The sequence below is a fragment of the Lepus europaeus genome, unplaced genomic scaffold (assembly GCF_033115175.1).
Source record: "Lepus europaeus isolate LE1 unplaced genomic scaffold, mLepTim1.pri SCAFFOLD_431, whole genome shotgun sequence".
In the NCBI taxonomy this organism is placed as follows: Eukaryota; Metazoa; Chordata; class Mammalia; order Lagomorpha; family Leporidae; genus Lepus; species Lepus europaeus.
In genome coordinates, this window is record NW_026909307.1 from 25,852 (window position 1) to 35,665 (window position 9,814).

At 66.4% G+C, this 9,814-nt stretch overlaps 1 long non-coding RNA gene across 2 annotated transcripts; it reads left to right on the forward strand.

Moving 5' to 3' along the window:
• The first annotated feature begins 300 nt into the window (after window positions 1-300).
• Window positions 301-9,537, forward strand: LOC133755398 (uncharacterized). Of its 2 annotated transcripts, none has more exons than XR_009865393.1 (3): window positions 301-2,364; window positions 2,894-4,308; window positions 9,170-9,537. It is a non-coding gene; the product is annotated as an uncharacterized LOC133755398 (long non-coding RNA). The 2 variants fall into 2 exon arrangements; XR_009865392.1 differs by having other exon boundaries at window positions 6,064-9,534.
• Window positions 9,538-9,814: the final 277 nt, after the last annotated feature.

Sequence of the window (9,814 nt, forward strand, 5' to 3'; positions counted from 1 at the left end):
GACGCGCGGCCCCCGACACGTTCCCTGCTCGGTCCCTCCGAGCCTCAGCCTTCTCACCCTAAAATGGGGGTGCCGGGAGCCTCCGCAGAGGGCTGTGGACCCGCTCCGGGGAGCGCAGGTGTTGGGGCCGAGTGGTAGCGGCTTTTCCCTTTCGTGGCGGTGACTACGTTTAAGGGAAGTTCACCCTAGTCAGGCGTGGGTGTGTGATCTCCCGCCAGGGCGGCGGGGCGCAGGCGGGGGCCTGGCCTCTTCCTGGGGGGGAGGGGCGCGCGGGGAAGAGGAGGGCGTCCTTCCTCCCCGCAGGGGGCGGGCTGAGGGGGCTCGCGTCGCCTGAGTGACAGCCGAGCAGCAGCATCCTCGGGGCTCCCCTTCGGCGGTGGCTGGCGTTATGAAGTGCACAGCTGTGTCCACTGCAGGAGGGCAGCCCCGCGAACCTTCATGCTTCCCGGGGACCCCCACCCGCAGGCGCCCTGGAGGTCTCAGCGGAGGACCCCGGTGCAACCCTGCAGAACTCAGGCCTCGGGGGACCCCGGGCGCCGCTGTGAGTCCTGAGACCCCGGCCCAGGCCGCACCCTGTGTACAGCTTGCATGCGGCTTCGGGGGACCAAGGATCTGGGGTGCGGTAGGGGCCCGCTCCAGGACGGGACCGGCTGGCGCCCCCGGCTTGCTGCGCGGGGCCCGGGAGGGCGGGGGCGGGGCGCAGCGAAGCCTGATTCTGCGCCCTGGAACATTCTGGTAATTAAAATAAAATGAAAGGAAGAAGCCAGGCCAGGTTCCCCTTCGGTCCTGCGGGTGCCGGGCCGCGCGCTGCCCCCACTCCCCACCCCGGGCGCGGAAGGGAAATTCCCGCGCTCTGACGTCATCTAGAGGTCGGACTCGGGGAAGCTGCGCGGCCACACCCCTGCCTGCCGGCTACCAGCTTCCCTGCCCTGCCGCTGGCCCTGCCGCTGCGCACTGCGCGCGGTTTGTCCCCAGAGCGGAGAAGGAGCAGGGGACGGAGGCTCTGCAGGAAGTGGCCCGGCCCTGGGCACCGCTTCTGGGGATCTAGGCGAGGGTGAAGCGGCACCACGGCTGGCCTCAGCCGGGCCCCGGGAGCTGCCGGTCTGTTCCTGTGCCATCCTGTTGCAGCCTCTGTCGGCGCATTTGCCTGGTATTAACGGAAGCACTGGACACTGCTCTGTGCCTGCTCCTCCAGCGTTGACAATGGTCATTTCCACCTAACCGACCCCGAGCCTTGGAAATGATGCAAAAGTTAGGGGCGGGCAGTGTGGTCCAGTGAGCTAACTTGCCACTTAAGGCTCCTGCGTCCCATATCCGAGTGGCTGCTCCACCTCCCATCCTGCTCCCAGCCAACGCCCGGGCAGGCAGCAAATGATGACCCAAGTGCTTGGGCCCCGCCACCCACGTGGGAGACAAGGACGGAGTTCCAGGCTCCTGGCTGTGGCCTGGCTGGAATGAAGCAGCTAACAGAACTGCTCGCGCTCGCTCTCTCTGCCTTTCAAGTAAAAGAAAATAAAAAAATTTAAAGAGAAAACAAGTTAGGAGCCAATTCGCAGGCAGTGGAAAATTTTTAACAATCTTCTTAAAGCTATGATTCCACCATTTTGCATCAGAGAAAGGATTCTGCTGAGGAGGGAGGGGGGTCTCGGTCACGGAGCGTGGGTGGGGGGCTTCGCTCTGTCCAGTGCCATGTTCGGGTGAGGAATCACGGCCAGGGTCAGCCCCGATGTGCAAAGACAGCAGGCGGTCGGAGTGATCTTAGGGGAAACACCCAGCCCACGGTCCTCCAAGCTTGTGCGGGGCGGACCTCATGGGCGTGGATCGTCAGGCGGGGAGGCTGTGGGCGGTGGGAGCCCCTGGGAGCCATGGCCACCTTGAGCCTCAGTTGCCTGCTGGGTGCCCAGCGAGTCCCCACGTGAGTGGTCACCTCGTGAGGACTGAGGCTTGGCCACCCTGGGCCCGTTCTGCAGGAATGCTCACCGATGGGCCCTGGTGACGGCTCTGGGCAGCAGGCGTCCCCGTGTCCTCACTGTGTCTTGGGGCCACAGCACCTAGGGCATTGTCTCAGCTCAGCCTTGTCTTCCAGAGAATTGCCTCCCGACGGCAGGGGACGTGGCTGTCAGCTGATCTCAGCGTCCACAGTCAACGGCAGAATGTGCTGAGCCCCCTGGCCGTGTGCTGAGCCCCCTGGCCGCGTGCAGAGCCCCTGGCCGCGTGCAGAGCCCTCTGGCCATGTGCAGAGGCCCTGGCCGTGTGCCAAGCCCCCTGGCCATGTTCAGAGGCCCCTGGCCGTGTGCAGAGCCCCCTGGCTGTGTCCTCAGGCCAACACAGTCGAGCTGCTGGAGAACAGCGTGGGGAATCCAGGTGACAGAACCCTGCCGGCCCCGGCCTGCTCTCTGGGAAGTACCTGCTGCCCGCAGGTCCGGCGACCTTCAGTGTCGGGAGCAGTGCCGTTTGCTGGGGGTTGGCACGCTGCCGCGAGTGTGCAGGCGTGAACAGCCGTCTCACCCCAGGTTGTACAAGGCCTCCCGAGACCCCTGTGCCCGAGGCCTCCGCAAGCGCCAGCAGGCGAGCTGGGCGCCTCCCCCTGGGGGACTGGAGCTTCCATTGTCGCCGCCCCGTGGCTTCTTGAGGGCCTGATGTTCTGTTTAACCCCAGGCGGGCGGACGTCCTCAGGGGGTTTACTGAACCTCTGGGCTTCTTGAGCCCTGGGGGTGGTTCCATCTGCAGGCAGGAGTGGCTCTGGCTCTGCCAGGCCCCAGGGTGTCCGGCCTGTGGCCAGCATGGGCCCTCTGGCTGCTGCCGCCTGCCCAGCCCCTCCCCGCCGCCCTCCTCTAGCTGGGGCCCGGGCCAGGCCCCGCGCTGTGGCGCCATGGCTGCCTCACTCCCCCAGATCCTCCCAGATGGTCCCGGGTGCACCAGCAGAGCTGAGCAGCTGAGGCCACTTCCGCCTGAGCACTCCCAGGTCTGGGCCCCCACCTGCCTTTATCCTTGGCGACCCACCCTCACCCCCATCTCACCCCGGGCACTCCCCGCTGCCCCGCCCAGCCGCTGTCTGTCCCTGTTTGTCCGCTGTCTGCCCCTGTGCGTACCGCTTCAGCGGCCTGGGCTGTGTTCTCCCTTGGCGTCCGTGGCTCTGTGTCCTGGCCAGGTGTCTCCCAGGTCCCACCCTCAGAGACCCGCAGCAGACTGCCAGCTCGCGCCCCAGGACCACCCCAGACCACGTCACCGTCAACAGGGCATCCTCCTCGGACTGGCCCCGGCTCCCTCCCGGGAGTCCCTGCCTCGCTCAGGGCCCCGAGTTCCAACAGACTCTTGCCGGGGGCTCCGGAGACTGCTGCGAACCACCCGGAGCCGCGCACTTCCCCAAGGCTCGCGGCCCCCACGCCGGTGCCCACCACGGTCCTGACGGTCTGCTGGCCTCTGGCCACACTCGCCCAGGCCTAGTGTGCACACAGCAGCCAAGCCTGCCGGTGGCTGCCCGAGTGTCCCCGGGCAAGGACCGCACCTCAGGCCCGTGGACAAGGCCGTGCCTCACCCTGGCCTTCCCACGCCTGCCACGAGGCCTCCGCCCACCCTCCCTCCCTCGAGGCTGTCCCGCCCCACCCAGCCCAGTCGCCAACACGGGCCCAGGGCCGCCCTCGAATGTTTGTGTAGGATATCAGCCCCCGGCGGCTCCTGGCCGTGCCCGGCTGACGCAGACTGGCACACCTTCGGCACCTAATAAATAATGAGCCACCCACCAGACCGGGCCTGCGCTTCTGCCCGCGCCCTCAGTCCACGCACCACGTGGTGCCCACGCCCGGGCTCCTCCCTGGGACGCCCCGCGCCCCCTCAGGCTGTGCCCCACCTAAGGGTCTCCGGCGGGACTGGGCCAGGCCGGCCGCCGCCCCCTGCCCCAGCGTCTCCCTCGGCGCTGGCTGGCTGGGGCTGCCTGGCTCCGCTTTGTCTTCCTCTGCCTCCTGCCGCCCCAGGAACTGTACGTATGGCAAAAGCGACGCTGTAACTGCCCCGGAGACAAACCTGGAGGGATGGAGTCCGCTCAGGGCCGCGTGAGCAACGCCACGGCCACTTCCCGTTCCCTGCCTTTTCTCCGGGCGGGTCTGGGCCCGTGACGTCCGTTCTCACGCTGGCGGCCACGGCCACGGCCACGGTGCTGTGGGGCCGCGTGGCCGGCTCCCTTGTTCCATGCATTTGCCCTTTAGTGGCTCGGGGACGTTCTCCGAAGCAGCGGCAAAGCTGTAGCAGCAGGGAGTGGGCGAGGGACCTGGCACAGCCTCCGGGAGCCATCGGCATCGCCGCTGAAAGGTGAAAACACGCGGGTGCCCGGCCCCGTGGGCTCAGACAGCGGGCGTGGGGGGCAGGGCGGGCAGGGCGAGGCGTTCAGGAGGGGCGGCGTCCTCCTGCGGACGTACAGGGAGCCTGGGCTGGGCGGGTCGCGGGGGTCTGCACACGGACGGGGGTGTGGATGGGGTGGAGCCAGGGGCAAGGCCACGCCTGGGAGGAGCCTGTGTGGTTGGTGACAGCACCCGACAAGGAGGGGCATGGGTGAGGGGCTCAGGGGAGCAGGTGGCGGAGCAGCCCCTCCCCTCTGCTGCGACTCTCCAGGGGCTTTAGGAGGTGGGGGAGAGAAGGGGGGCATATTCTCCAGGAGCTCCAGGGAGATGGGGTGGCCCCTTCCTGTACCGGGCTTCACCGCTCCAGCCATGTCCCCCCTGGGCCGGCACCCGTGCGCCAGGCCAGGGCACTTGGCTGCCGGTGGTCCCTTGGGCTGGAAGCCTCCCTGCTGGCCTCGTGGGACCCCCGGCCTGCAAGCTCCCAAGGTGCTTGGTCTGTTTGCCCCCGCACCTGCTGCGCATCCCGTGCATGGCAGTGTCTGGGCCGCAAAGCCTCAGCCAGGCGTCACATGCCAGGGCCCCGTCCATCCGTCCATCGTCCATCTGTCCATCCGCCGTCTCTCCAGGTCCAACACAGGAAGACCTCGGCCTTCCCCCACCCCCTCCCCTGCCCTCGGGGTTGTGGGGCAGGGGAGGGGGGCTTCTTTGGATTGAATTAGTGATACAATTTAACAAGTGGGTGTTGAGACCTCCCTGGTGAGCCCACCTCCTGCCTCCCGCCTCCCGGGCTGCATTTGAGTGACAGCACGGAACACCCATGGTGAGCCGGCATCGAGGCCGGGTGCACGTGGCTGTTGACAGTGCCTCCGACCCAGAACTCTCTGGGGTCTGGGCTGCCGCCTCGCCCGCTCCGGCCAGCACCTGCCGCCCTCCCAGCCCCTGCTCTGCTCCAATGAGCCCCTCCCCATCCCTGGCTTCCTCCCTCGGGGCGCGCCCACGGGCGTCACAGGGACTTACCGCAGTCCCCGCACCCTGTCTGCCGGGGAGGGGATGCCGGCGGTGGCACTTCTATTTTTAACTTCTTGAGGAACCTCCACGCCGTTTTCCATAATGGCTGTGCTGATTTGCATCCAGGCCGGCTTCTCGCAGCCTTGCCAGCGCCTGTCTCTGCTATCCCCCCCCCCCCCCGTGCCAGCGCCTGTCTCTGCTACCCCCCCCCCCCCGTGCCGGCACCGGCACCTGCGGTTTGGATTTGCATCTCCCTGCTGCTGAGCGGGGCTTGGTGTTTCCCGTGAACTCTGTTGCTCACTGGTTTTCTTTTGGGAAATGCTTGTTGAGGTCCTTTGCCATTTCTTTGTAAAGACTTATTTATTTATTTGAAAGGCAGAGTTAGAGAGAGAGAAGAGAGGTCTTCCATCTGTTGGTTCACTCCCTTGGTAGCTGTAACGCAGGGGCTGGGCCAGGCTGAAGCCAGGAGTCAGGAGCTTCTTCCAGGTCTCCCACGCGGGTGCAGGGCCTACGCACTTGGGCCACTGATGCTCTGCTGCTTTCCCAGGCCATTAGCAGGGAGCTGGATCGGAAGTGGAACAGCCGGGGCTTGAACCAGTGCCCACGTGGGATGCTGGTTTCGCTCTGGGAAGGAGTGCGTGGACTCTCCATCTGGTTCCCGGCTCCTGGCATGGGGGGGGGGCTGTGCTGAGATGTTTGTGCCCCACACTCGACACAGGTGCCCACGGAGGCACGGACGGGTAGACAGAACGCCGTCACTTGGACTTGCAAAGGGTGAAGATGCCGGCACCTCCTTCGTGGTGAACTGGCCGGCATTCCGCCGAGGAGTGAGCCCTTCCCACAGCCCCAGTGTGAGCTCCTTGGGGCAGTGGTGACCACAGGGACAGAGGGCAGAGCAGTGGCTGTCAGGGTCTGGGCGGGGCCCGGGGATTGGGGTTCAGTGGGGACAGAGTTTGGGCTCTGCAGAGGCAGAGTTCTGGAGGCGGATGGTGGTGACGGCTGGGAATGTCCCGGACCCCCGTGGGCTGCGAGCTCAGAGTCGTGGCCACGGAGGCCTGTGTGGGACCGTGTGTTTCTGTACACGCAGAACCAACAGCACACGGGACGCAGAGGGCGCCCCCCCGGGGGAGTCTGGCGGCTGCTCCGGAGCTGAGCACACGGCTCTGCAGGAACGGTGGGCAGGAGCCCGGGCACAGGCGTGGGCAGTGTCCCGGTGGGGGCAGTGTGGGACGGCCGGGAGCGGGAACGCCCACGCCGCCGAGCAAGGACCCCGCCACAGCAGGAGGCCGAGTGGCCGGGCCTGGAGCAGGGAGTGGCCCACACATTCCGGAAAGGGCCGTGGAGGCCGGGCCAGCTGACCGTGGGGTAGGAGGGGCAGGAGGGTGGCGGCCGCACGACTCCCCGTCACGCTGTCAGAGTGAGCTGGCTTGCTCCTGAAACCGCGTGGGCGTTGTCACTTGAGCTGCGCCTCGTTCCTGGAACGCCCTGCAGTGCGGTGGGCACTGTGTGGTGCTCGGCCCCAGCAACTCAGGCTCCCGCTGGCCCTGGGCCGGGTGCCCCCTGTGGGGCCTTGGGCAGGTTTCTCGGCTTCTCTGAGCCCCAGGGTCTTCAGCTTCCATGGGACGAGAGCGAGGACGCTGACCTAGGTCTGCTGGGCGCTGCTGGGCCAATGGGCCTGGGGACCCCGCGGTCACCCCCCTCTTCCACAACAGCACCGCAGCCCCAGCGGTGGTGGGCTGGGCCCTGGGCTCCGCGAGCTTCTCCAGAACTGGGAAAATGGAGCAGCGGAAAAAGAAGCACACAGACAAGCAAGCCCGCCCCAGCAGTGGTGTGAGGTGGCAACTGTAACAGAGGGCGGGCGGTGGGGGCCCCCACCTCTCCTGGGTGGAGCCGTTGAGGCAGAGGGAGAGGCAGAGGGAGCCCAGGACAAGGGCAGCTGGCATTGGGAGCAGCAGGTGCATGGCCCTGGGGAGAGGCAGAGGTGGCCGGTGTGGCCAGGATGGAGCAGGAAGGGCCAGGGGAGGCCTGGGGTGAGCTCCAGGCCTCTGGGGGCTCCTCTGCGCCCCGCCGGAGTTTGAATGGCACCTGCGCCTGCACCCTGGCCTTGCTGGGGCCCCAGCACCCAGCAGGCTGCTGGGAGGGGTTCCACATGGCAGGTTTCACGCTTGGCTGAGGAAGGTGGGGGCTGCCGTGGGCCTGGCTAGCCCAGCACCTCGTGGTGGGTGACTCACAGCCGGTTTGTCCATACAGGAAATGGAAAAATCCCCAGAGTGCTCATGAGTACTTTCCTCGTAGCCCTTAACACTTGGGTCCCAAACGGCCTGCAGCGCGTCAGTCAGCCTCTGTCTCGGCTCGCTCCTGGGGACACCACAGCAGTGTCCCTGCCGGCCACCTGGGGCGGAGCTGGGAGCAGTAAAGTCTTTACATGGAGTCGAGACCCTCGTTTGCTTTGTAGGCAAACTGACGGCTGCTGTGGTGATGGTGGTGGTGATGGTGGTGGTGATGGTGGTGGTGGTAATGGTGGTGAGGGTGATGATGGTGGTGATGGTAATGGTGGTGATGAGGATGGCGATGGTGATGGTGGTGATTTCGGGGTATGAGGGCGGCCATGGCACGCCTCGTGGGGAGGTAGCTGGACCGGCCCTGGGGAGGGTGGTGCGGCCATAGCCCGGCGGCGGTGCCGCACTTGCATCGCGCTGTTCCTGGTGCTGCCTTTCGCCTTCGACACCCTCATGGGCCTGCGCACGCTCAAGGCTCCAGACGGAGCCCCCGTTTTGGGCCCAGGCCTGGAACTGGCGCCCTTTGAGCGGTGGCCGGAGGGGGCCCCAGTGCCCACCGCCCGGGCCCCTGCCGCACCGCCACCTCCACCTCCACCCTGCACTGTGGAGCCAGGCCCCACCCCCCAGGCTGTGGAGTGCCATCGTCCCGGCTGCCTGCAGGTGCTGTGGGAGGTGGCCACCGGGCGGGGCCGGCGGAGAGGACCCCCAAGGAGTCCACTCTCGACCGGAGCTCAGTCTGGGCGCGCGGCCCCTCGGCAGCGTGTGACCCAGGCGTAAGTGTTTCTGGGGGCCCCAAGGCTGCTCAGAGGCACTGCACCTGGGCCATCACGGAGCCCGCAGCGTTGGCAGACAGCGCCCCGGTGCCCGGAGGCCCCTCGCGAGTCCAGCGGCAGCCTCTCCTCCAGCGGGCCCCAGGGGGAGGACGGTGAGGAGGCGGACGCCATCTGCGCAGCGCTGGACAAGAGGGTGGATGAGAGGAAGTTAGATGGGCGGAGTCCGAGTGGTTTACGAGGAAACTTTGATTGGGCACACACAGTGGGCGTGAACCTCTCCCTCTCCCGTGTAGCTGATGCTTTAAAAGAGGCTCACTGCGCAATAATAATTCAGTGGCTGTTTGACTCGGCTCCTCGCTGCCTCTGTCTCCGGATCGGCGAGCGGCGCACTTACCCTTCCTCGGGCCCAGTCCACCCTCACCCGGGTGAACTAAGACCCTGCAGATGATGGCGGTGGTGGTGGTGAAGATGGTGATGGTGATGATGATGATAGTGGTGGTGACCAGGGTGATGGTGATGGTGATGGTGATGTTGATGGTGGTGATGATAGCTATCACCATGACGATTATCTGTGGAGTCTTCCTCGTGCTGGCCCGCACACGCTCACTAGCTCCCTTCCCTGGAGCCACTTTCTGGGCCCGGTGAGGATCCTGCCTGGCGGCTTCTGCTCGGCCTGCGGCAGCGGGGGCCACATGACCCTGGTCCGGGCCGCGTTAGCTTTTGCAAGAACGGATGAAACTGAAACCTTTACTTGGAAATCTTTACTTGGCAGCCTTTACTGTGAGATCTTTACTTCTGTGGATAAAGTGAACTGGAAGCGAATCTGACCGGAGAACGGGAGAGGAGGAGGAGGCTGGGCAGCCTCCGTGCTCCTAGAGCCTTGCTTACCACATTCGTGCTCCTGAAATAAAAGATGTTTTTGGAAAAAAAAAAGAGAGAGAGAGAATGGATGAAAACACGGGGGATTCCGCTGGGCCTGGCAGCTCCGCCAGTTCCTCCAGCTGTGAGCGGGAGCGGGGAGGAGTCCAGGCAACACGAGGACAGAGAGCTCGAGAAGCCTCGCCTCGAAGGAGGCAAGAGAGCAAAGGTGGGGGCCCCACATGGGTGGTTCCGGAAGCAGCCCCCCACTCCAGGCTGCCTGCCCGCCCCTCACTCAGAGAACTTAGCCAGGGCCTGGTGGATGGAGGGCAGGCCGGGGTCGTCCCTGGGAGGCGGGGCCGTGGGGCTGGGGCGGCCCGGGTCGTCCCTGGGAGGCGGGGCCGTGGGGCTGGGGCGGCCGGGGTCCTCCCTGGGAGGCGGGGCCGTGGGGCTGGGGCGGCCCTGGGAGGCGGGGCCGTGGGGCTGGGGCGGCCGGGGTCGTCCCTGGGAGGCGGGGCCGTGGGGCTGGGGCGGCCGGGGTCCTCCCTGGGAGGCGGGG